General features: G+C 45.7%; 39 non-coding genes across 39 annotated transcripts; all 39 read right to left on the bottom strand.

The window, feature by feature from the left end:
* Positions 1–55: 55 nt before the first annotated feature.
* TRNAA-UGC (transfer RNA alanine (anticodon UGC)) lies at positions 56–127 on the bottom strand. The gene has a single exon. It is a non-coding gene; the product is annotated as a tRNA-Ala (tRNA).
* Positions 128–578: 451 nt separating this feature from the next.
* Positions 579–650, bottom strand: TRNAA-CGC (transfer RNA alanine (anticodon CGC)). The gene has a single exon. It is a non-coding gene; the product is annotated as a tRNA-Ala (tRNA).
* Positions 651–777: 127 nt separating this feature from the next.
* Positions 778–849, bottom strand: TRNAA-UGC (transfer RNA alanine (anticodon UGC)). The gene has a single exon. It is a non-coding gene; the product is annotated as a tRNA-Ala (tRNA).
* Positions 850–1,367: 518 nt separating this feature from the next.
* TRNAA-CGC (transfer RNA alanine (anticodon CGC)) lies at positions 1,368–1,439 on the bottom strand. Its single transcript has one exon. It is a non-coding gene; the product is annotated as a tRNA-Ala (tRNA).
* Positions 1,440–2,157: 718 nt separating this feature from the next.
* Positions 2,158–2,229, bottom strand: TRNAA-CGC (transfer RNA alanine (anticodon CGC)). The gene has a single exon. It is a non-coding gene; the product is annotated as a tRNA-Ala (tRNA).
* A 127-nt stretch (positions 2,230–2,356) lies between these two features.
* On the bottom strand, positions 2,357–2,428 carry TRNAA-UGC (transfer RNA alanine (anticodon UGC)). Its single transcript has one exon. It is a non-coding gene; the product is annotated as a tRNA-Ala (tRNA).
* A 520-nt stretch (positions 2,429–2,948) lies between these two features.
* On the bottom strand, positions 2,949–3,020 carry TRNAA-CGC (transfer RNA alanine (anticodon CGC)). Its single transcript has one exon. It is a non-coding gene; the product is annotated as a tRNA-Ala (tRNA).
* A 967-nt stretch (positions 3,021–3,987) lies between these two features.
* TRNAA-UGC (transfer RNA alanine (anticodon UGC)) lies at positions 3,988–4,059 on the bottom strand. The gene has a single exon. It is a non-coding gene; the product is annotated as a tRNA-Ala (tRNA).
* Positions 4,060–4,967: 908 nt separating this feature from the next.
* TRNAA-CGC (transfer RNA alanine (anticodon CGC)) lies at positions 4,968–5,039 on the bottom strand. The gene has a single exon. It is a non-coding gene; the product is annotated as a tRNA-Ala (tRNA).
* A 917-nt stretch (positions 5,040–5,956) lies between these two features.
* On the bottom strand, positions 5,957–6,028 carry TRNAA-UGC (transfer RNA alanine (anticodon UGC)). The gene has a single exon. It is a non-coding gene; the product is annotated as a tRNA-Ala (tRNA).
* Positions 6,029–6,548: 520 nt separating this feature from the next.
* TRNAA-UGC (transfer RNA alanine (anticodon UGC)) lies at positions 6,549–6,620 on the bottom strand. The gene has a single exon. It is a non-coding gene; the product is annotated as a tRNA-Ala (tRNA).
* A 719-nt stretch (positions 6,621–7,339) lies between these two features.
* TRNAA-CGC (transfer RNA alanine (anticodon CGC)) lies at positions 7,340–7,411 on the bottom strand. Its single transcript has one exon. It is a non-coding gene; the product is annotated as a tRNA-Ala (tRNA).
* Positions 7,412–7,538: 127 nt separating this feature from the next.
* On the bottom strand, positions 7,539–7,610 carry TRNAA-UGC (transfer RNA alanine (anticodon UGC)). The gene has a single exon. It is a non-coding gene; the product is annotated as a tRNA-Ala (tRNA).
* Positions 7,611–8,921: 1,311 nt separating this feature from the next.
* Positions 8,922–8,993, bottom strand: TRNAA-CGC (transfer RNA alanine (anticodon CGC)). Its single transcript has one exon. It is a non-coding gene; the product is annotated as a tRNA-Ala (tRNA).
* A 719-nt stretch (positions 8,994–9,712) lies between these two features.
* On the bottom strand, positions 9,713–9,784 carry TRNAA-CGC (transfer RNA alanine (anticodon CGC)). The gene has a single exon. It is a non-coding gene; the product is annotated as a tRNA-Ala (tRNA).
* A 127-nt stretch (positions 9,785–9,911) lies between these two features.
* On the bottom strand, positions 9,912–9,983 carry TRNAA-UGC (transfer RNA alanine (anticodon UGC)). Its single transcript has one exon. It is a non-coding gene; the product is annotated as a tRNA-Ala (tRNA).
* Positions 9,984–10,503: 520 nt separating this feature from the next.
* On the bottom strand, positions 10,504–10,575 carry TRNAA-CGC (transfer RNA alanine (anticodon CGC)). Its single transcript has one exon. It is a non-coding gene; the product is annotated as a tRNA-Ala (tRNA).
* Positions 10,576–10,702: 127 nt separating this feature from the next.
* TRNAA-UGC (transfer RNA alanine (anticodon UGC)) lies at positions 10,703–10,774 on the bottom strand. Its single transcript has one exon. It is a non-coding gene; the product is annotated as a tRNA-Ala (tRNA).
* Positions 10,775–11,294: 520 nt separating this feature from the next.
* TRNAA-CGC (transfer RNA alanine (anticodon CGC)) lies at positions 11,295–11,366 on the bottom strand. The gene has a single exon. It is a non-coding gene; the product is annotated as a tRNA-Ala (tRNA).
* A 127-nt stretch (positions 11,367–11,493) lies between these two features.
* On the bottom strand, positions 11,494–11,565 carry TRNAA-UGC (transfer RNA alanine (anticodon UGC)). The gene has a single exon. It is a non-coding gene; the product is annotated as a tRNA-Ala (tRNA).
* Positions 11,566–12,876: 1,311 nt separating this feature from the next.
* On the bottom strand, positions 12,877–12,948 carry TRNAA-CGC (transfer RNA alanine (anticodon CGC)). Its single transcript has one exon. It is a non-coding gene; the product is annotated as a tRNA-Ala (tRNA).
* Positions 12,949–13,075: 127 nt separating this feature from the next.
* Positions 13,076–13,147, bottom strand: TRNAA-UGC (transfer RNA alanine (anticodon UGC)). The gene has a single exon. It is a non-coding gene; the product is annotated as a tRNA-Ala (tRNA).
* Positions 13,148–13,667: 520 nt separating this feature from the next.
* TRNAV-CAC (transfer RNA valine (anticodon CAC)) lies at positions 13,668–13,739 on the bottom strand. The gene has a single exon. It is a non-coding gene; the product is annotated as a tRNA-Val (tRNA).
* Positions 13,740–13,865: 126 nt separating this feature from the next.
* Positions 13,866–13,937, bottom strand: TRNAA-UGC (transfer RNA alanine (anticodon UGC)). Its single transcript has one exon. It is a non-coding gene; the product is annotated as a tRNA-Ala (tRNA).
* A 520-nt stretch (positions 13,938–14,457) lies between these two features.
* On the bottom strand, positions 14,458–14,529 carry TRNAV-CAC (transfer RNA valine (anticodon CAC)). The gene has a single exon. It is a non-coding gene; the product is annotated as a tRNA-Val (tRNA).
* Positions 14,530–14,655: 126 nt separating this feature from the next.
* Positions 14,656–14,727, bottom strand: TRNAA-UGC (transfer RNA alanine (anticodon UGC)). The gene has a single exon. It is a non-coding gene; the product is annotated as a tRNA-Ala (tRNA).
* Positions 14,728–16,281: 1,554 nt separating this feature from the next.
* On the bottom strand, positions 16,282–16,353 carry TRNAA-CGC (transfer RNA alanine (anticodon CGC)). Its single transcript has one exon. It is a non-coding gene; the product is annotated as a tRNA-Ala (tRNA).
* A 127-nt stretch (positions 16,354–16,480) lies between these two features.
* TRNAE-UUC (transfer RNA glutamic acid (anticodon UUC)) lies at positions 16,481–16,552 on the bottom strand. Its single transcript has one exon. It is a non-coding gene; the product is annotated as a tRNA-Glu (tRNA).
* Positions 16,553–17,072: 520 nt separating this feature from the next.
* TRNAA-CGC (transfer RNA alanine (anticodon CGC)) lies at positions 17,073–17,144 on the bottom strand. The gene has a single exon. It is a non-coding gene; the product is annotated as a tRNA-Ala (tRNA).
* A 127-nt stretch (positions 17,145–17,271) lies between these two features.
* On the bottom strand, positions 17,272–17,343 carry TRNAA-UGC (transfer RNA alanine (anticodon UGC)). The gene has a single exon. It is a non-coding gene; the product is annotated as a tRNA-Ala (tRNA).
* A 520-nt stretch (positions 17,344–17,863) lies between these two features.
* TRNAV-CAC (transfer RNA valine (anticodon CAC)) lies at positions 17,864–17,935 on the bottom strand. The gene has a single exon. It is a non-coding gene; the product is annotated as a tRNA-Val (tRNA).
* Positions 17,936–18,651: 716 nt separating this feature from the next.
* On the bottom strand, positions 18,652–18,723 carry TRNAA-UGC (transfer RNA alanine (anticodon UGC)). Its single transcript has one exon. It is a non-coding gene; the product is annotated as a tRNA-Ala (tRNA).
* Positions 18,724–18,850: 127 nt separating this feature from the next.
* Positions 18,851–18,922, bottom strand: TRNAA-UGC (transfer RNA alanine (anticodon UGC)). Its single transcript has one exon. It is a non-coding gene; the product is annotated as a tRNA-Ala (tRNA).
* A 520-nt stretch (positions 18,923–19,442) lies between these two features.
* Positions 19,443–19,514, bottom strand: TRNAA-CGC (transfer RNA alanine (anticodon CGC)). Its single transcript has one exon. It is a non-coding gene; the product is annotated as a tRNA-Ala (tRNA).
* A 127-nt stretch (positions 19,515–19,641) lies between these two features.
* Positions 19,642–19,713, bottom strand: TRNAE-UUC (transfer RNA glutamic acid (anticodon UUC)). The gene has a single exon. It is a non-coding gene; the product is annotated as a tRNA-Glu (tRNA).
* Positions 19,714–20,423: 710 nt separating this feature from the next.
* Positions 20,424–20,495, bottom strand: TRNAA-UGC (transfer RNA alanine (anticodon UGC)). The gene has a single exon. It is a non-coding gene; the product is annotated as a tRNA-Ala (tRNA).
* A 520-nt stretch (positions 20,496–21,015) lies between these two features.
* On the bottom strand, positions 21,016–21,087 carry TRNAA-CGC (transfer RNA alanine (anticodon CGC)). Its single transcript has one exon. It is a non-coding gene; the product is annotated as a tRNA-Ala (tRNA).
* A 127-nt stretch (positions 21,088–21,214) lies between these two features.
* On the bottom strand, positions 21,215–21,286 carry TRNAA-UGC (transfer RNA alanine (anticodon UGC)). Its single transcript has one exon. It is a non-coding gene; the product is annotated as a tRNA-Ala (tRNA).
* A 520-nt stretch (positions 21,287–21,806) lies between these two features.
* On the bottom strand, positions 21,807–21,878 carry TRNAV-CAC (transfer RNA valine (anticodon CAC)). The gene has a single exon. It is a non-coding gene; the product is annotated as a tRNA-Val (tRNA).
* Between the last annotated feature and the right edge of the window lie 239 nt (positions 21,879–22,117).

Genomic DNA, 22,117 nt, shown 5'->3' with positions numbered 1-22,117 from the left:
GAAGGAAAAGTAGTCACCTGTAGGAAGTGCGTCCTTTGCACGTAAACCCAGGCCATGGAGATGCCGGGGATTGAACCCGGGGCCTCACACATGCAAAGCGTGCGCTCTACCACTGAGCTACATCCCCGTTATTAGCACCACTTTCAGAAACTTGCAGGAAACGGGTCAAGATTTTTGCAGACAAGGGTTGGCATTTATTCAAATCACTGAACCACCTTGAGAAAAAAACTCTGTGAATTCTTAGAGATACATCAGCTGACCTATTCAAGCTTCCGGCACGACACTCCAACTCGGTTTTCTGATGATACCAAGTAGAGACTCTGAAGCTTGTCCTTAATGCAAAGCTGTTGCACATTTCCCACTTTAATCAGGCTAGAGAAAGTTTCCTATATTTGCCTGTGCTATTGATTTGTGCAAAGTTTGTTAAAAGAAAGAATCTGCCGCGGCAAAAAGCCTTGTCCTGCTATGTGACCTGGCAAAGAAGCCAGTTTAAGCGTCAAAGATTCATTGCAAGTCTTGACGACACTACTAAGCGTGAGTGTGTTTGCTAAAGCTTTCTAGCCATATTAGGAAAAGCTTGGAGATGCTGGGGGTTGAACCCAGGACCTCATACATGCGAAGCATGCGCTCTACCACTGAGCTACATCCCCAAAAGTCTCCTAGTGGGATTGAGCACTGACAAGTAATTCTTTCACCGAGTGACTGCAGGAACCACATAAGGAGAAGGAAAAGTAGTCACCTGTAGGAAGTGCGTCCTTTGCACGTAAACCCAGGCCATGGAGATGCCGGGGATTGAACCCGGGGCCTCACACATGCAAAGCGTGCGCTCTACCACTGAGCTACATCCCCATTATTTGCACCACTTTCAGAAACTTGCAGGAAACGGGTCAAGATTTTTGCAGACAAGGGTTGGCATTTATTCAAATCGCTGAACCACCTTGAGAAAAAAACTGTGAATTCTTAGAGATACATCAGCTGACCTATTCAAGCTTCCGGCACGACACTCCAACTCGGTTTTCTGATGATACCAAGTAGAGACTCTGAAGCTTGTCCTTAATGCAAAGCTATTGCACATTTCCCACTTTAATCAGGCTAGAGAAAGTTTCCTATATTTGCCTGTGCTATTGATTTGTGCAAAGTTTGTTGAAAGTCCAGTTCCCATTGAAAACATTTTACTGGGTGGTAAAGTGTTGCCCTTGCCTTAGGTTGCATGCAGTCTTTAGAATCTGCCGCGGCAAAAAGCCTCGTCCTGCTATGTGACCTGGCAAAGAAGCCAGTTTAAGCGTCAAAGATTCCTTGCAAGTCTTGACGACACTACTAAGCGTGAGTGTGTTTGCTAAAGCTTTCTAGCCATATTAGGAAAAGTTTGGAGATACTGGGGGTTGAACCCAGGACCTCATACATGCGAAGCATGCGCTCTACCACTGAGCTACATCCCCAAAAGTCTCCTAGTGGGATGGAGCACTGACAATAATTCTTTCACCGAGTGACTGCAGGAACCACATAAGGAGAAGGAAAAGTAGTCACCTGTAGGAAGTGCGTCCTTTGCACGTAAACCCAGGCCATGGAGATGCCGGGGATTGAACCCGGGGCCTCACACATGCAAAGCGTGCACTCCACCACTGAGCTACATCCCCGTTATTTGCACCACTTTCAGAAACTTGCAGGAAACGGGTCAAGATTTTTGCAGACAAGGGTTGGCATTTATTCAAATCGCTGAACCACCTTGAGAAAAAAACTCTGTGAATTCTTAGAGATACATCAGCTGACCTATTCAAGCTTCCGGCACGACACTCCAACTCGGTTTTCTGATGATACCAAGTAGAGACTCTGAAGCTTGTCCTTAATGCAAAGCTATTGCACATTTCCCACTTTAATCAGGCTAGAGAAAGTTTCCTATATTTGCCTGTGCTATTGATTTGTGCAAAGTTTGTTGAAAGTCCAGTTCCCATTGAAAACATTTTACTGGGTGGTAAAGTGTTGCCCTTGCCTTAGGTTGCATGCAGTCTTTAGAATCTGCCGCGGCAAAAAGCCTCGTCCTGCTATGTGACCTGGCAAAGAAGCCAGTTTAAGCGTCAAAGATTACTTGCGAGTCTTGACGACACTACTAAGCGTGAGTGTGTTTGCTAAAGCTTTCTAGCCATATTAGGCAAAGTTTGGAGATGCTGGGGGTTGAACCCAGTACCTCATACATGCGAAGCATGCGCTCTACCACTGAGCTACATCCTCAAAAGTCTCCCAGTGGGATGGAGCACTGACAAGTAATTCTTTCACCGAGTGACTGCAGGAACCACATAAGGAGAAGGAAAAGTAGTCACCAGTAGTAAGTGCGTGCTTTGCACGTAAACCCAGGCCATGGAGATGCCGGGGATTGAACCCGGGGCCTCACACATGCAAGGCGTGCGCTCTACCACTGAGCTACATCCCCGTTATTTGCACCACTTTCAGAAACTTGCAGGAAACGGGTCAAGATTTTTGCAGACAAGGGTTGGCATTTATTCAAATCGCTGAACCACCTTGAGAAAAAAACTCTGTGAATTCTTAGAGATACATCAGCTGACCTATTCAAGCTTCCGGCACCACACTCCAACTCGGTTTTCTGATGATACCAAGTAGAGACTCTGAAGCTTGTCCTTAATGCAAAACTATTGCACATTTCCCACTTTAATCAGGCTAGAGAAAGTTTCCTATATTTGCCTGTGCTATTGATTTGTGCAAAGTTTGTTGAAAGTCCAGTTCCCATTGAAAACATTTTACTGGGTGGTAAAGTGTTGCCCTTGCCTTAGGTTGCATGCAGTCTTTAGAATCTGCCGCGGCAAAAAGCCTCGTCCTGCTATGTGACCTGGCAAAGAAGCCAGTTTAAGCGTCAAAGATTCCTTGCGAGTCTTGACGACACTACTAAGCGTGAGTGTGTTTGCTAAAGCTTTCTAGCCATATTAGGCAAAGTTTGGAGATGCTGGGGGTTGAACCCAGGACCTCATACATGCGAAGCATGTGCTCTACCACTGAGCTACATCCCCAAAAGTCTCCCAGTGGGATGGAGCACTGACAAGTAATTCTTTCACCGAGTGACTGCAGGAACCACATAAGGAGAAGGAAAAGTAGTCACCTGTAGGAAGTGCGTCCTTTGCACGTAAACCCAGGCCATGGAGATGGCGGGGATTGAGCCCGGGGCCTCACACATGCAATGCGTGCGCTCTACCACTGAGCTACATCCCCGTTATTTGCACCACTTTCAGAAATTTGCAGGAAACGGGTCAAGATTTTTGCAGACAAGGGTTGGCATTTATTCAAATCGCTGAACCACCTTGAGAAAAAAACTCTGTGAATTCTTAGAGATACATCAGCTGACCTATTGAAGCTTCCGGCACGACACTCCAACTCGGTTTTCTGATGATACCAAGTAGAGACTCTGAAGCTTGTCCTTAATGCAAAGCTATTGCACATTTCCCACTTTAATCAGGCTAGAGAAAGTTTCCTATATTTGCCTGTGCTATTGATTTGTGCAAAGTTTGTTGAAAGTCCAGTTCCCATTGAAAACATTTTACTGGGTGGTAAAGTGTTGCCCTTGCCTTAGGTTGCATGCAGTCTTTAGAATCTGCCGCGGCAAAAAGCCTCGTCCTGCTAATTGACCTGGCAAAGAAGCCGGTTTAAGCGTCAAAGATTCCTTGCGAGTCTTGACGACACTACTAAGCGTGAGTGTCTTTGCTAAAGCTTTCTAGCTATATTAGGAAAAGTTTGGAGATGCTGGGGGTTGAACCCAGGACCTCATACATGCGAAGCTACACTGAGCCCCAAAAGTTTGGAGATGCTGGGGGTTGAACCCAGGACCTCATACACGCGAAGCTACACTGAGCCCCAAAAGTCTCCTAGTGTAATGGAGCACTGACAAGTAATTCTTTCACCGAGTGACTGCAGGAACCACATAAGGAGAAGGAAAAGTAGTCACCTGTAGGAAGTGCGTCCTTTGCACGTAAACCCAGGCCATGGAGATGCCGGGGATTGAACCCGGGGCCTCACACATGCAAAGCGTGCGCTCTACCACTGAGCTACATCCCCGTTATTAGCACCACTTTCAGAAACTTGCAGGAAACGGGTCAAGATTTTTGCAGACAAGGGTTGGCATTTATTCAAATCGCTGAACCACCTTGAGAAAAAAACTCTGTGAATTCTTAGAGATACATCAGCTGACCTATTCAAGCTTCCGGCACGACACTCCAACTCGGTTTTCTGATGATACCAAGTAGAGACTCTGAAGCTTGTCCTTAATGCAAAGCTGTTGCACATTTCCCACTTTAATCAGGCTAGAGAAAGTTTCCTATATTTGCCTGTGCTATTGATTTGTGCAAAGTTTGCAGAAAGTCCAGTTCCCATTGAAAACATTTTACTGGGTGGTAAAGTGTTGCCCTTGCCTTAGGTTGCATGCAGTCTTTAGAATCTGCCGCGGCAAAAAGCCTCGTCCTGCTATGTGACCTGGCAAAGAAGCCAGTTTAAGGCTACGTTCACACGATCCGTTTTTTGCTGCGGATCCGTAGCGGAATTGCAGCTACGGATCCGCAGCCGTTTTCCATGCAGGGTACAGTACAATGTTACCCTATGGAAAACAAAACCCGCTGTGCCGACGATCCTTTTTTTCGCTGGAAAATCCGCCCGGATTTGCCAACGGAAAAAAGAAGTACCATGTCAATTCTTTCAGCGGATTCCGCTGCGGGTTTCCAACAGCACCAATAGGAAACTGCAGTTGGAAACCCGCAGTGGAATCCGCAGAAGAAAAAGGACACAAAGCCGCCGAGAGAAGCACCGCCGTTTTCCACTGCGGATTTCCCCGAAAAAGGACCGGAAAAATCCGCAGTGAAATACGGATCGTGTGAACGTAGCCTAAGCGTCAAAGATTCCTTGCGAGTCTTGACGACACTACTAAGCGTGAGTGTGTTTGCTAAAGCTTTCTAGCCATATTAGGAAAAGTTTGGAGATGCTGGGGGTTGAACCCAGGACCTCATACATGCGAAGCATGCGCTCTACCACTGAGCTACATCCCCAAAAGTCTCCTAGTGGGATGGAGCACTGACAAGTAATTCTTTCACCGAGTGACTGCAGGAACCACATAAGGAGAAGGAAAGTAGTCACCTGTAGGAAGTGTGTCCTTTGCACGTAAACCCAGGCCATGGAGATGGCGGGGATTGAACCCGGGGCCTCACACATGCAATGCGTGCGCTCTACCACTGAGCTACATCCCCGTTATTTGCACCACTTTCAGAAACTTGCAGGAAACGGGTCAAGATTTTTGCAGACAAGGGTTGGCATTTATTCAAATCGCTGAACCACCTTGAGAAAAAAACTCTGTGAATTCTTAGAGATACATCAGCTGACCTATTCAAGCTTCCGGCACAACACTCCAACTCGGTTTTCTGATGATACCAAGTAGAGACTCTGAAGCTTGTCCTTAATGCAAAGCTATTGCACATTTCCCACTTTAATCAGGCTAGAGAAAGTTTCCTATATTTGCCTGTGCTATTGATTTGTGCAAAGTTTGTTAAAAGTCCAGTTCCCATTGAAAACATTTTACTGGGTGGTAAAGTGTTGCCCTTGCCTTAGGTTGCATGCAGTCTTTAGAATCTGCCACGGCAAAAAGCCTCGTCCTGCTAATTGACCTGGCAAAGAAGCCAGTTTAAGCGTCAAAGATTCCTTGCGAGTCTTGACGACACTTTTAAGCGTGAGTGTCTTTGCTAAAGCTTTCTAGCTATATTAGGAAAAGTTTGGAGATGCTGGGGGTTGAACCCAGGACTTCATACATGTGAAGCATGCGCTCTACCACTGAGATACATCCCCAAAAGTCTCCTGGTGGGATGGAGCACTGACAAGTAATTATTTCACCGAGTGACTGCAGGAACCACATAAGGAGAAGGAAAAGTAGTCACCTGTAGGAAGTGCGTCCTTTGCACGTAAACCCAGGCCATGGAGATGCCGGGGATTGAACCCGGGGCCTCACACATGCAAAGCGTGCGCTCTACCACTGAGCTACATCCCCGTTATTAGCACCACTTTCAGAAACTTGCAGGAAACGGGTCAAGATTTTTGCAGACAAGGGTTGGCATTTATTCAAATCGCTGAACCACCTTGAGAAAAAAACTCTGTGAATTCTTAGAGATACATCAGCTGACCTATTCAAGCTTCCGGCACGACACTCCAACTCGGTTTTCTGATGATACCAAGTAGAGACTCTGAAGCTTGTCCTTAATGCAAAGCTGTTGCACATTTCCCACTTTAATCAGGCTAGAGAAAGTTTCCTATATTTGCCTGTGCTATTGATTTGTGCAAAGTTTGTTGAAAGTCCAGTTCCCATTGAAAACATTTTACTGGGTGGTAAAGTGTTGCCCTTGCCTTAGGTTGCATGCAGTCTTTAGAATCTGCCGCGGCAAAAAGCCTTGTCCTGCTATGTGTCCTGGCAAAGAAGCCAGTTTAAGCATCAAAGATTCCTTGCAAGTCTTGACGACACTACTAAGCGTGAGTGTGTTTGCTAAAGCTTTCTAGCCATATTAGGAAAAGTTTGGAGATGCTGGGGGTTGAACCCAGGACCTCATACATGCAAAGCATGCGCTCTACCACTGAGCTACATCCCCAAAAGTCTCCTAGTGGGATTGAGCACTGACAAGTAATTCTTTCACCGAGTGACTGCAGGAACCACATAAGGAGAAGGAAAAGTAGTCACCTGTAGGAAGTGCGTCCTTTGCACGTAAACCCAGGCCATGGAGATGCCGGGGATTGAACCCGGGGCCTCACACATGCAAAGCGTGCACTCCACCACTGAGCTACATCCCCGTTATTTGCACCACTTTCAGAAACTTGCAGGAAACGGGTCAAGATTTTTGCAGACAAGGGTTGGCATTTATTCAAATCGCTGAACCACCTTGAGAAAAAAACTCTGTGAATTCTTAGAGATACATCAGCTGACCTATTCAAGCTTCCGGCACGACACTCCAACTCGGTTTTCTGATGATACCAAGTAGAGACTCTGAAGCTTGTCCTTAATGCAAAGCTATTGCACATTTCCCACTTTAATCAGGCTAGAGAAAGTTTCCTATATTTGCCTGAGCTATTGATTTGTGCAAAGTTTGTTGAAAGTCCAGTTCCCATTGAAAACATTTTACTGGGTGGTAAAGTGTTGCCCTTGCCTTAGGTTGCATGCAGTCTTTAGAATCTGCCGCGGCAAAAAGCCTCGTCCTGCTATGTGACCTGGCAAAGAAGCCAGTTTAAGCGTCAAAGATTACTTGCGAGTCTTGACGACACTACTAAGCGTGAGTGTGTTTGCTAAAGCTTTCTAGCCATATTAGGCAAAGTTTGGAGATGCTGGGGGTTGAACCCAGGACCTCATACATGCGAAGCATGCACTCTACCACTGAGCTACATCCTCAAAAGTCTCCGAGTGGGATGGAGCACTGACAAGTAATTCTTTCACCGAGTGACTGCAGGAACCACATAAGGAGAAGGAAAAGTAGTCACCAGTAGTAAGTGCGTCCTTTGCACGTAAACCCAGGACATGGAGATGCCGGGGATTGAACCCGGGGCCTCACACATGCAAGGCGTGCGCTCTACCACTGAGCTACATCCCCGTTATTTGCACCACTTTCAGAAACTTGCAGGAAACGGGTCAAGATTTTTGCAGACTAGAGTTGGCATTTATTCAAATCGCTGAACCACCTTGAGAAAAAAACTCTGTGAATTCTTAGAGATACATCAGCTGACCTATTCAAGCTTCCGGCACGACACTCCAACTCGGTTTTCTGATGATACCAAGTAGAGACTCTGAAGCTTGTCCTTAATGCAAAACTATTGCACATTTCCCACTTTAATCAGGCTAGAGAAAGTTTCCTATATTTGCCTGTGCTATTGATTTGTGCAAAGTTTGTTGAAAGTCCAGTTCCCATTGAAAACATTTTACTGGGTGGTAAAGTGTTGCCCTTGCCTTAGGTTGCATGCAGTCTTTAGAATCTGCCGCGGCAAAAAGCCTCGTCCTGCTATGTGACCTGGCAAAGAAGCCAGTTTAAGCGTCAAAGATTCCTTGCGAGTCTTAACGACACTACTAAGCGTGAGTGTGTTTGCTAAAGCTTTCTAGCCATATTAGGCAAAGTTTGGAGATGCTGGGGGTTGAACCCAGGACCTCATACATGTGAAGCATGTGCTCTACCACTGAGCTACATCCCCAAAACTCTCCCAGTGGGATGGAGCACTGACAAGTAATTCTTTCACCGAGTGACTGCAGGAACCACATAAGGAGAAGGAAAAGTAGTCACCTGTAGGAAGTGCGTCCTTTGCACGTAAACCGAGGCCATGGAGATGGTGGGGATTGAACCCGGGGCCTCACACATGCAATGCGTGCGCTCTACCACTGAGCTACATCCCCATTATTTGCACCACTTTCAGAAACTTGCAGGAAACGGGTCAAGATTTTTGCAGACAAGGGTTGGCATTTATTCAAATCGCTGAACCACCTTGAGAAAAAAACTCTGTGAATTCTTAGAGATACATCAGCTGACCTATTCAAGCTTCCGGCACGACACTCCAACTCGGTTTTCTGATGATACCAAGTAGAGACTCTGAAGCTTGTCCTTAATGCAAAGCTATTGCACATTTCCCACTTTAATCAGGCTAGAGAAAGTTTCCTATATTTGCCTGTGCTATTGATTTGTGCAAAGTTTGTTGAAAGTCCAGTTCCCATTGAAAACATTTTACTGGGTGGTAAAGTGTTGCCCTTGCCTTAGGTTGCATGCAGTCTTTAGAATCTGCCGCGGCAAAAAGCCTCGTCTTGCTATGTGACCTGGCAAAGAAGCCAGTTTAAGCGTCAAAGATTACTTGCGAGTCTTGACGACACTACTAAGCGTGAGTGTGTTTGCTAAAGCTTTCTAGCCATATTAGGCAAAGTTTGGAGATGCTGGGGGTTGAACCCAGGACCTCATACATGCGAAGCATGTGCTCTACCACTGAGCTACATCCCCAAAACTCTCCCAGTGGGATGGAGCACTGACAAGTAATTCTTTCACCGAGTGACTGCAGGAACCACATAAGGAGAAGGAAAAGTAGTCACCTGTAGGAAGTGCGTCCTTTGCACGTAAACCGAGGCCATGGAGATGGCGGGGATTGAACCCGGGGCCTCACACATGCAATGCGTGCGCTCTACCACTGAGCTACATCCCCGTTATTTGCACCACTTTCAGAAACTTGCAGGAAACGGGTCAAGATTTTTGCAGACAAGGGTTGGCATTTATTCAAATCGCTGAACCACCTTGAAAAAAAAACTCTGTGAATTCTTAGAGATACATCAGCTGACCTATTCAAGCTTCCGGCACGACACTCCAACTCGGTTTTCTGATGATACCAAGTAGAGACTCTGAAGCTTGTCCTTAATGCAAAGCTATTGCACATTTCCCACTTTAATCAGGCTAGAGAAAGTTTCCTATATTTGCCTGTGCTATTGATTTGTGCAAAGTTTGTTGAAAGTCCAGTTCCCATTGAAAACATTTTACTGGGTGGTAAAGTGTTGCCCTTGCCTTAGGTTGCATGCAGTCTTTAGAATCTGCCGCGGCAAAAAGCCTCGTCTTGCTATGTGACCTGGCAAAGAAGCCAGTTTAAGCGTCAAAGATTACTTGCGAGTCTTGACGACACTACTAAGCGTGAGTGTGTTTGCTAAAGCTTTCTAGCCATATTAGGCAAAGTTTGGAGATGCTGGGGGTTGAACCCAGGACCTCATACATGCGAAGCATGCACTCTACCACTGAGCTACATCCCCAAAAGTCTCCTAGTGGGATGGAGCACTGACAAGTAATTCTTTCACCGAGTGACTGCAGGAACCACATAAGGAGAAGGAAAAGTAGTCACCTGTAGGAAGTGCGTCCTTTGCACGTAAACCCAGGCCATGGAGATGGCGGGGATTGAACCCGGGGCCTCACACATGCAAAGCGTGCGCTCTACCACTGAGCTACATCCCCGTTATTAGCACCACTTTCAGAAACTTGCAGGAAACGGGTCAAGATTTTTGCAGACAAGGGTTGGCATTTATTCAAATCGCTGAACCACCTTGAGAAAAAAACTCTGTGAATTCTTAGAGATACATCAGCTGACCTATTCAAGCTTCCGGCACGACACTCCAACTCGGTTTTCTGATGATACCAAGTAGAGACTCTGAAGCTTGTCCTTAATGCAAAGCTGTTGCACATTTCCCACTTTAATCAGGCTAGAGAAAGTTTCCTATATTTGCCTGTGCTATTGATTTGTGCAAAGTTTGCTGAAAGTCCAGTTCCCATTGAAAACATTTTACTGGGTGGTAAAGTGTTGCCCTTGCCTTAGGTTGCATGCAGTCTTTAGAATCTGCCGCGGCAAAAAGCCTCGTCCTGCTATGTGACCTGGCAAAGAAGCCAGTTTAAGCGTCAAAGATTCCTTGCGAGTCTTGACGACACTACTAAGCGTGAGTGTGTTTGCTAAAGCTTTCTAGCCATATTAGGAAAAGTTTGGAGATGCTGGGGGTTGAACCCAGGACCTCATACATGCGAAGCATGTGCTCTACCACTGAGCTACATCCCCAAAAGTCTCCGAGTGGGATGGAGCACTGACAAGTAATTCTTTCACCGAGTGACTGCAGGAACCACATAAGGAGAAGGAAAAGTAGTCACCTGTAGGAAGTGCGTCCTTTGCACGTAAACCCAGGCCATGGAGATGGCGGGGATTGAACCCGGGGCCTCACACATGCAAAGCGTGCGCTCTACCACTGAGCTACATCCCCGTTATTTGCACCACTTTCAGAAACTTGCAGGAAACGGGTCAAGATTTTTGCAGACAAGGGTTGGCATTTATTCAAATCGCTGAACCACCTTGAGAAAAAAACTCTGTGAATTCTTAGAGATACATCAGCTGACCTATTCAAGCTTCCGGCACGACACTCCAACTCGGTTTTCTGATGATACCAAGTAGAGACTCTGAAGCTTGTCCTTAATGCAAAGCTGTTGCACATTTCCCACTTTAATCAGGCTAGAGAAAGTTTCCTATATTTGCCTGTGCTATTGATTTGTGCAAAGTTTGCTGAAAGTCCAGTTCCCATTGAAAACATTTTACTGGGTGGTAAAGTGTTGCCCTTGCCTTAGGTTGCATGCAGTCTTTAGAATCTGCCGCGGCAAAAAGCCTCGTCCTGCTATGTGACCTGGCAAAGAAGCCAGTTTAAGCGTCAAAGATTCCTTGCGAGTCTTGACGACACTACTAAGCGTGAGTGTGTTTGCTAAAGCTTTCTAGCCATATTAGGAAAAGTTTGGAGATGCTGGGGGTTGAACCCAGGACCTCATACATGCGAAGCATGTGCTCTACCACTGAGCTACATCCCCAAAAGTCTCCGAGTGGGATGGAGCACTGACAAGTAATTCTTTCACCGAGTGACTGCAGGAACCACATAAGGAGAAGGAAAAGTAGTCACCTGTAGGAAGTGCGTCCTTTGCACGTAAACCCAGGCCATGGAGATGCCGGGGATTGAACCCGGGGCCTCACACATGCAAAGCGTGCGCTCTACCACTGAGCTACATCCCCGTTATTTGCACCACTTTCAGAAACTTGCAGGAAACGGGTCAAGATTTTTGCAGACAAGGGTTGGCATTTATTCAAATCGCTGAACCACCTTGAGAAAAAAACTCTGTGAATTCTTAGAGATACATCAGCTGACCTATTCAAGCTTCCGGCACGACACTCCAACTCGGTTTTCTGATGATACCAAGTAGAGACTCTGAAGCTTGTCCTTAATGCAAAGCTATTGCACATTTCCCACTTTAATCAGGCTAGAGAAAGTTTCCTATATTTGCCTGTGCTATTGATTTGTGCAAAGTTTGTTGAAAGTCCAGTTCCCATTGAAAACATTTTACTGGGTGGTAAAGTGTTGCCCTTGCCTTAGGTTGCATGCAGTCTTTAGAATCTGCCGCGGCAAAAAGCCTCGTCCTGCTATGTGACCTGGCAAAGAAGCCAGTTTAAGCGTCAAAGATTCCTTGCGAGTCTTGACGACACTACTAAGCGTGAGTGTGTTTGCTAAAGCTTTCTAGCCATATTAGGAAAAGTTTGGAGATGCTGGGGGTTGAACCCAGGACCTCATACATGTGAAGCATGCGCTCTACCACTGAGCTACATTCCCAAAAGTCTCCTAGTGGGATGGAGCACTGACAAGTAATTCTTTCACCGAGTGACTGCAGGAACCACATAAGGAGAAGGAAAAGTAGTCACCTGTAGGAAGTGCGTCCTTAGCACGTAAACCCAGGCCATGGAGATGCCGGGGATTGAACCCGGGGCCTCACACATGCAAAGCGTGCGCTCTACCACAGAGCTACATCCCCGTTATTAGCACCACTTTCAGAAACTTGCAGGAAACGGGTCAAGATTTTTGCAGACAAGGGTTGGCATTTATTCAAATCGCTGAACCACCTTGAGAAAAAAACTCTGTGAATTCTTAGAGATACATCAGCTGACCTATTCAAGCTTCCGGCACGACACTCCAACTCGGTTTTCTGATGATACCAAGTAGAGACTCTGAAGCTTGTCCTTAATGCAAAGCTATTGCACATTTCCCACTTTAATCAGGCTAGAGAAAGTTTCCTATATTTGCCTGTGCTATTGATTTGTGCAAAGTTTGTTGAAAGTCCAGTTCCCATTGAAAACATTTTACTGGGTGGTAAAGTGTTGCCCTTGCCTTAGGTTGCATGCAGTCTTTAGAATCTGCCGCGGCAAAAAGCCTCGTCCTGCTATGTGACCTGGCAAAGAAGCCAGTTTAAGCGTCAAAGATTCCTTGCGAGTCTTGACGACACTACTAAGCGTGAGTGTGTTTGCTAAAGCTTTCTAGCCATATTAGGAAAAGTTTGGAGACGCTGGGGGTTGAACCCAGGACCTCATACATGCGAAGCATGCGCTCTACCACTGAGCTACATCCCCAAAAGTCTCCTAGTGGGATGGAGCACTGACAAGTAATTCTTTCACCGAGTGACTGCAGGAACCACATAAGGAGAAGGAAAAGTAGTCACCTGTAGGAAGTGCGTCCTTTGCACGTAAACCCAGGCCATGGAGATGCCGGGGATTGAACCCGGGGCCTCACACATGCAAAGCGTGCGCTCTACCACTGAGCTACATCCCCGTTATTTGCACCACTTTCAGAAACTTGCAGGAAACGGGTCAAGATTTTTGCAGACAAGGGTTGGCATTTATTCAAATCGCTGAACCACCTTGAGAAAAAAACTCTGTGAATTCTTAGAGATACATCAGCTGACCTATTCAAGCTTCCGGCACGACACTCCAACTCGGTTTTCTGATGATACCAAGTAGAGACTCTGAAGCTTGTCCTTAATGCAAAGCTATTGCACATTTCCCACTTTAATCAGGCTAGAGAAAGTTTCCTATATTTGCCTGTGCTATTGATTTGTGCAAAGTTTGTTGAAAGTCCAGTTCCCATTGAAAACATTTTACTGGGTGGTAAAGTGTTGCCCTTGCCTTAGGTTGCATGCAGTCTTTAGAATCTGCCGCGGCAAAAAGCCTCGTCCTGCTATGTGACCTGGCAAAGAAGCCAGTTTAAGCGTCAAAGATTCCTTGCGAGTCTTGACGACACTACTAAGCGTGAGTGTGTTTGCTAAAGCTTTCTAGCCATATTAGGAAAAGTTTGGAGATGCTGGGGGTTGAACCCAGGACCTCATACATGTGAAGCATGCGCTCTACCACTGAGCTACATCCCCAAAAGTCTCCTAGTGAGATGGAGCACTGACAAGTAATTCTTTCACCGAGTGACTGCAGGAACCACATAAGGAGAAGGAAAGCAGTCACCTGTAGGAAGTGTGTCCTTTGCACGTAAACCCAGGCCATGGAGATGCCGGGGATTGAACCCGGGGCCTCACACATGCAAAGCGTGCGCTCTACCACTGAGCTACATCCCCGTTATTTGCACCACTTTCAGAAACTTGCAGGAAACGGGTCAAGATTTTTGCAGACAAGGGTTGGCATTTATTCAAATCGCTGAACCACCTTGAGAAAAAAACTCTGTGAATTCTTAGAGATACATCAGCTGACCTATTCAAGCTTCCGGCACGACACTCCAACTCGGTTTTCTGATGATACCAAGTAGAGACTCTGAAGCTTGTCCTTAATGCAAAGCTATTGCACATTTCCCACTTTAATCAGGCTAGAGAAAGTTTCCTATATTTGCCTGTGCTATTGATTTGTGCAAAGTTTGTTGAAAGTCCAGTTCCCATTGAAAACATTTTACTGGGTGGTAAAGTGTTGCCCTTGCCTTAGGTTGCATGCAGTCTTTAGAATCTGCCGCGGCAAAAAGCCTCGTCCTGCTATGTGACCTGGCAAAGAAGCCAGTTTAAGCGTCAAAGATTCCTTGCGAGTCTTGACGACACTACTAAGCGTGAGTGTGTTTGCTAAAGCTTTCTAGCCATATTAGGAAAAGTTTGGAGATGCTGGGGGTTGAACCCAGGACCTCATACATGTGAAGCATGCGCTCTACCACTGAGCTACATCCCCAAAAGTCTCCTACTGAGATGGAGCACTGACAAGTAATTCTTTCACCGAGTGACTGCAGGAACCACATAAGGAGAAGGAAAGCAGTCACCTGTAGGAAGTGTGTCCTTTGCACGTAAACCCAGGCCATGGAGATGCCGGGGATTGAACCCGGGGCCTCACACATGCAAAGCGTGCGCTCTACCACTGAGCTACATCCCCGTTATTTGCACCACTTTCAGAAACTTGCAGGAAACGGGTCAAGATTTTTGCAGACAAGGGTTGGCATTTATTCAAATCGCTGAACCAGAAGCAATCACTGACCCATGTAGGTATAACAACTCATGTGACAATTATTTATCCGGAGAACTCTTGAGTAAATAATATACCAAACCATCAAATTTAGATTGAATAGCTATTTTTATTTATCGCCATAAGACCAAAATATGAATACCAATAAATACAAAGGTCATATATACAATTTCATGTGAATCCTACTAAAGTGCAATTTTCTGACACAGGGTAGAGCAGGTTAAGCTGCAAATGTTAGGGCAAGCAATGGGGGATCATCTTATTTCATGTATATTATATACTGACAACTTCATATATTATTGCTGAAACTGATAATTACCCCTTATATTGCCATATTAACCCCCTCCATAGTGGATAGCTAATGAAATAAAGTGCCAAGTGCTAAAACCCATTATCCACATTATATACTAAACACAGCTTAATTCCTCATTATATCTATTCAGAACAGAAATGTCATTTACCCATAGTGAGATGAGGCGTCCTGTTTCCAGCCCCCTGAGGAAGCGGCACACGTTGCACGCGAAACGCAGCGTTGGGGACCCTGACACAGGCTGGAAACAGGACGCCTCATCTCACTATGGGTAAATGACATTTCTGTTCTGAATAGATATAATGAGGAATTAAGCTGTGTTTAGTATATAATGTGGATAATGGGTTTTAGCACTTGGCACTTTATTTCATTAGCTATCCACTATGGAGGGGGTTAATATGGCAATATAAGGGGTAATTATCAGTTTCAGCAATAATATATGAAGTTGTCAGTATATAATATACATGAAATAAGATGATCCCCCATTGCTTGCCCTAACATTTGCAGCTTAACCTGCTCTACCCTGTGTCAGAAAATTGCACTTTAGTAGGATTCACATGAAATTGTATATATGACCTTTGTATTTATTGGTATTCATATTTTGGTCTTATGGCGATAAATAAAAATAGCTATTCAATCTAAATTTGATGGTTTGGTATATTATTTACTCAAGAGTTCTCCGGATAAATAAGGGTTGGCATTTATTCAAATCGCTGAACCACCTTGAGAAAAAAACTCTGTGAATTCTTAGAGATACATCAGCTGACCTATTCAAGCTTCCGGCACGACACTCCAACTCGGTTTTCTGATGATACCAAGTAGAGACTCTGAAGCTTGTCCTTAATGCAAAGCTATTGCACATTTCCCACTTTAATCAGGCTAGAGAAAGTTTCCTATATTTGCCTGTGCTATTGATTTGTGCAAAGTTTGTTGAAAGTCCAGTTCCCATTGAAAACATTTTACTGGGAGGTAAAGTGTTGCCCTTGCCTTAGGTTGCATGCAGTCTTTAGAATCTGCCGCGGCAAAAAGCCTCGTCCTGCTATGTGACCTGGCAAAGAAGCCAGTTTAAGCGTCAAAGATTCCTTGCGAGTCTTGACGACACTACTAAGCATGAGTGTGTTTGCTAAAGCTTTCTAGCCATATTAGGAAAAGTTTGGAGATGCTGGGGGTTGAACCCAGGACCTCATACATGCGAAGCATGCGCTCTACCACTGAGCTACATCCCCAAAAGTCTCCCAGTGGGATGGAGCACTGACAAGTAATTATTTCACCGAGTGACTGCAGGAACCACATAAGGAGAAGGAAAAGTAGTCACCTGTAGGAAGTGCGTCCTTTGCACGTAAACCCAGGCCATGGAGATGCCGGGGATTGAACCCGGGGCCTCACACATGAAAAGCGTGCGCTCTACCACTGAGCTACATCCCCGTTATTTGCACCACTTTCAGAAACTTGCAGGAAACGGGTCAAGATTTTTGCAGACAAGGGTTGGCATTTATTCAAATCGCTGAACCACCTTGAGAAAAAAACTCTGTGAATTCTTAGAGATACATCAGCTGACCTATTCAAGCTTCCGGCACGACACTCCAACTCGGTTTTCTGATGATACCAAGTAGAGACTCTGAAGCTTGTCCTTAATGCAAAGCTATTGCACATTTCCCACTTTAATCAGGCTAGAGAAAGTTTCCTATATTTGCCTGTGCTATTGATTTGTGCAAAGTTTGTTGAAAGTCCAGTTCCCATTGAAAACATTTTACTGGGTGGTAAAGTGTTGCCCTTGCCTTAGGTTGCATGCAGTCTTTAGAATCTGCCGCGGCAAAAAGCCTCGTCCTGCTATGTGACCTGGCAAAGAAGCCAGTTTAAGCGTCAAAGATTCCTTGCGAGTCTTGACGACACTACTAAGCGTGAGTGTGTTTGCTAAAGCTTTCTAGCCATATTAGGAAAAGTTTGGAGACGCTGGGGGTTGAACCCAGGACCTCATACATGCGAAGCATGCGCTCTACCACTGAGCTACATCCCCAAAAGTCTTCTAGTGGGATGGAGCACTGACAAGTAATTCTTTCACCGAGTGACTGCAGGAACCACATAAGGAGAAGGAAAAGTAGTCACCTGTAGGAAGTGCGTCCTTTGCACGTAAACCCAGGCCATGGAGATGCCGGGGATTGAACCCGGGGCCTCACACATGCAAAGCGTGCGCTCTACCACTGAGCTACATCCCCGTTATTTGCACCACTTTCAGAAACTTGCAGGAAACGGGTCAAGATTTTTGCAGACAAGGGTTGGCATTTATTCAAATCGCTGAACCACCTTGAGAAAAAAACTCAGTGAATTCTTAGAGATACATCAGCTGACCTATTCAAGCTTCCGGCACGACACTCCAACTCGGTTTTCTGATGATACCAAGTAGAGACTCTGAAGCTTGTCCTTAATGCAAAGCTATTGCACATTTCCCACTTTAATCAGGCTAGAGAAAGTTTCCTATATTTGCCTGTGCTATTGATTTGTGCAAAGTTTGTTGAAAGTCCAGTTCCCATTGAAAACATTTTACTGGGTGGTAAAGTGTTGCCCTTGCCTTAGGTTGCATGCAGTCTTTAGAATCTGCCGCGGCAAAAAGCCTCGTCCTGCTATGTGACCTGGCAAAGAAGCCAGTTTAAGCGTCAAAGATTCCTTGCGAGTCTTGACGACACTACTAAGCTTGAGTGTGTTTGCTAAAGCTTTCTAGCCATATTAGGAAAAGTTTGGAGATGCTGGGGGTTGAACCCAGGACCTCATACATGTGAAGCATGCGCTCTACCACTGAGCTACATCCCCAAAAGTCTCCTAGTGAGATGGAGCACTGACAAGTAATTCTTTCACCGAGTGACTGCAGGAACCACATAAGGAGAAGGAAAGTAGTCACCTGTAGGAAGTGTGTCCTTTGCACGTAAACCCAGGCCATGGAGATGGCGGGGATTGAACCCGGGGCCTCACACATGCAATGCGTGCGCTCTACCACTGAGCTACATCCCCGTTATTTGCACCACTTTCAGAAACTTGCAGGAAACGGGTCAAGATTTTTGCAGACAAGGGTTGGCATTTATTCAAATCGCTGAACCACCTTGAGAAAAAAACTGTGAATTCTTAGAGATACATCAGCTGACCTATTCAAGCTTCCGGCACGACACTCCAACTCGGTTTTCTGATGATACCAAGTAGAGACTCTGAAGCTTGTCCTTAATGCAAAGCTATTGCACATTTCCCACTTTAATCAGGCTAGAGAAAGTTTCCTATATTTGCCTGTGCTATTGATTTGTGCAAAGTTTGTTGAAAGTCCAGTTCCCATTGAAAACATTTTACTGGGTGGTAAAGTGTTGCCCTTGCCTTAGGTTGCATGCAGTCTTTAGAATCTGCCGCAGCAAAAAGCCTCGTCCTGCTATGTGACCTGGCAAAGAAGCCAGTTTAAGCGTCAAAGATTCCTTGCAAGTCTTGACGACACTACTAAGCGTGAGTGTGTTTGCTAAAGCTTTCTAGCCATATTAGGAAAAGTTTGGAGATGCTGGGGGTTGAACCCAGGACCTCATACATGCAAAGCATGTGCTCTACCACTGAGCTACATCCCCAAAAGTCTCCTAATGGGATGGAGCACTGACAAGTAATTCTTTCACCGAGTGACTGCAGGAACCACATAAGGAGAAGGAAAAGGAGTCACCTGTAGGAAGTGCGTCCTTTGCACGTAAACCCAGGCCATGGAGATGCCGGGGATTGAACCCGGGGCCTCACACATGCAAAGCGTGCGCTCTACCACTGAGCTACATCCCCATTATTTGCACCACTTTCAGAAACTTGCAGGAAACGGGTCAAGATTTTTGCAGACAAGGGTTGGCATTTATTCAAATCGCTGAACCACCTTGAGAAAAAAACTCTGTGAATTCTTAGAGATACATCAGCTGACCTATTCAAGCTTCCGGCACGACACTCCAACTCGGTTTTCTGATGATACCAAGTAGAGACTCTGAAGCTTGTCCTTAATGCAAAGCTATTGCACATTTCCCACTTTAATCAGGCTAGAGAAAGTTTCCTATATTTGCCTGTGCTATTGATTTGTGCAAAGTTTGTTGAAAGTCCAGTTCCCATTGAAAACATTTTACTGGGAGGTAAAGTGTTGCCCTTGCCTTAGGTTGCATGCAGTCTTTAGAATCTGCCGCGGCAAAAAGCCTCGTCCTGCTATGTGACCTGGCAAAGAAGCCAGTTTAAGCGTCAAAGATTCCTTGCGAGTCTTGACGACACTACTAAGCATGAGTGTGTTTGCTAAAGCTTTCTAGCCATATTAGGAAAAGTTTGGAGATGCTGGGGGTTGAACCCAGGACCTCATACATGCGAAGCATGCGCTCTACCACTGAGCTACATCCCCAAAAGTCTCCCAGTGGGATGGAGCACTGACAAGTAATTATTTCACCGAGTGACTGCAGGAACCACATAAGGAGAAGGAAAAGTAGTCACCTGTAGGAAGTGCGTCCTTTGCACGTAAACCCAGGCCATGGAGATGCCGGGGATTGAACCCGGGGCCTCACACATGAAAAGCGTGCGCTCTACCACTGAGCTACATCCCCGTTATTTGCACCACTTTCAGAAACTTGCAGGAAACGGGTCAAGATTTTTGCAGACAAGGGTTGGCATTTATTCAAATCGCTGAACCACCTTGAGAAAAAAACTCTGTGAATTCTTAGAGATACATCAGCTGACCTATTCAAGCTTCCGGCACGACACTCCAACTCGGTTTTCTGATGATACCAAGTAGAGACTCTGAAGCTTGTCCTTAATGCAAAACTATTGCACATTTCCCACTTTAATCAGGCTAGAGAAAGTTTCCTATATTTGCCTGTGCTATTGATTTGTGCAAAGTTTGTTGAAAGTCCAGTTCCCATTGAAAACATTTTACTGGGTGGTAAAGTGTTGCCCTTGCCTTAGGTTGCATGCAGTCTTTAGAATCTGCCGCGGCAAAAAGCCTCGTCCTGCTATGTGACCTGGCAAAGAAGCCAGTTTAAGCGTCAAAGATTCCTTGCGAGTCTTGACGACACTACTAAGCGTGAGTGTGTTTGCTAAAGCTTTCTAGCTATATTAGGAAAAGTTTGGAGATGCTGGGGGTTGAACCCAGGACCTCATACATGCGAAGCTACACTGAGCTACATCCCCAAAAGTCTCCTAGTGGGATGGAGCACTGACAAGTAATTCTTTCACCGAGTGACTGCAGGAACCACATAAGGAGAAGGAAAAGTAGTCACCTGTAGGAAGTGCTTCCTTTGCACGTAAACCCAGGCCATGGAGATGCCGGGGATTGAACCCGGGGCCTCACACATGCAAAGCGTGCGCTCTACCACTGAGCTACATCCCCGTTATTAGCACCACTTTCAGAAACTTGCAGGAAACGGGTCAAGATTTTTGCAGACAAGGGTTGGCATTTATTCAAATCGCTGAACCACCTTGAGAAAAAAACTCTGTGAATTCTTAGAGATACATCAGCTGACCTATTCAAGCTTCCGGCACGACACTCCAACTCGGTTTTCTGATGATACCAAGTAGAGACTCTGAAGCTTGTCCTTAATGCAAAGCTGTTGCACATTTCCCACTTTAATCAGGCTAGAGAAAGTTTCCTATATTTGCCTGTGCTATTGATTTGTGCAAAGTTTGCTGAAAGTCCAGTTCCCATTGAAAACATTTTACTGGGTGGTAAAGTGTTGCCCTTGCCTTAGGTTGCATGCAGTCTTTAGAATCTGCCGCGGCAAAAAGCCTCGTCCTGCTATGTGACCTGGCAAAGAAGCCAGTTTAAGCGTCAAAGATTCCTTGCGAGTCTTGACGACACTACTAAGCGTGAGTGTGTTTGCTAAAGCTTTCTAGCCATATTAGGAAAAGTTTGGAGATGCTGGGGGTTGAACCCAGGACCTCATACATGCGAAGCATGCGCTCTACCACTGAGCTACATCCCCAAAAGTCTCCTAGTGGGATGGAGCACTGACAAGTAATTCTTTCACCGAGTGACTGCAGGAACCACATAAGGAGAAGGAAAAGTAGTCACCTGTAGGAAGTGCGTCCTTTGCACGTAAACCCAGGCCATGGAGATGCCGGGGATTGAACCCGGGGCCTCACACATGCAAAGCGTGCGCTCTACCACTGAGCTACATCCCCGTTATTTGCACCACTTTCAGAAACTTGCAGGAAACGGGTCAAGATTTTTGCAGACAAGGGTTGGCATTTATTCAAATCGCTGAACCACCTTGAGAAAAAAACTCAGTGAATTCTTAGAGATACATCAGCTGACCTATTCAAGCTTCCGGCATGACACTCCAACTCGGTTTTCTGATGATACCAAGTAGAGACTCTGAAGCTTGTCCTTAATGCAAAGCTATTGCACATGTCCCACTTTAATCAGGCTAGAGAAAGTTTCCTATATTTGCCTGTGCTATTGATTTGTGCAAAGTTTGTTGAAAGTCCAGTTCCCATTGAAAACATTTTACTGGGTGGTAAAGTGTTGCCCTTGCCTTAGGTTGCATGCAGTCTTTAGAATCTGCCGCGGCAAAAAGCCTCGTCCTGCTATGTGACCTGGCAAAGAAGCCAGTTTAAGCGTCAAAGATTCCTTGCGAGTCTTGACGACACTACTAAGCGTGAGTGTGTTTGCTAAAGCTTTCTAGCCATATTAGGAAAAGTTTGGAGATGCTGGGGGTTGAACCCAGGACCTCATACATGTGAAGCATGCGCTCTACCACTGAGCTACATCCCCAATAGTCTCCTAGTGAGATGGAGCACTGACAAGTAATTCTTTCACCGAGTGACTGCAGGAACCACATAAGGAGAAGGAAAGTAGTCACCTGTAGGAAGTGTGTCCTTTGCACGTAAACCCAGGCCATGGAGATGGCGGGGATTGAACCCGGGGCCTCACACATGCAATGCGTGCGCTCTACCACTGAGCTACATCCCCGTTATTTGCACCACTTTCAGAAACTTGCAGGAAACGGGTCA

Source organism: Ranitomeya variabilis, chromosome 1, assembly GCF_051348905.1.
Source record: "Ranitomeya variabilis isolate aRanVar5 chromosome 1, aRanVar5.hap1, whole genome shotgun sequence".
Lineage (NCBI taxonomy): Eukaryota > Metazoa > Chordata > Amphibia > Anura > Dendrobatidae > Ranitomeya > Ranitomeya variabilis.
This window is presented reverse-complemented; position numbering and strand designations above follow the sequence as displayed.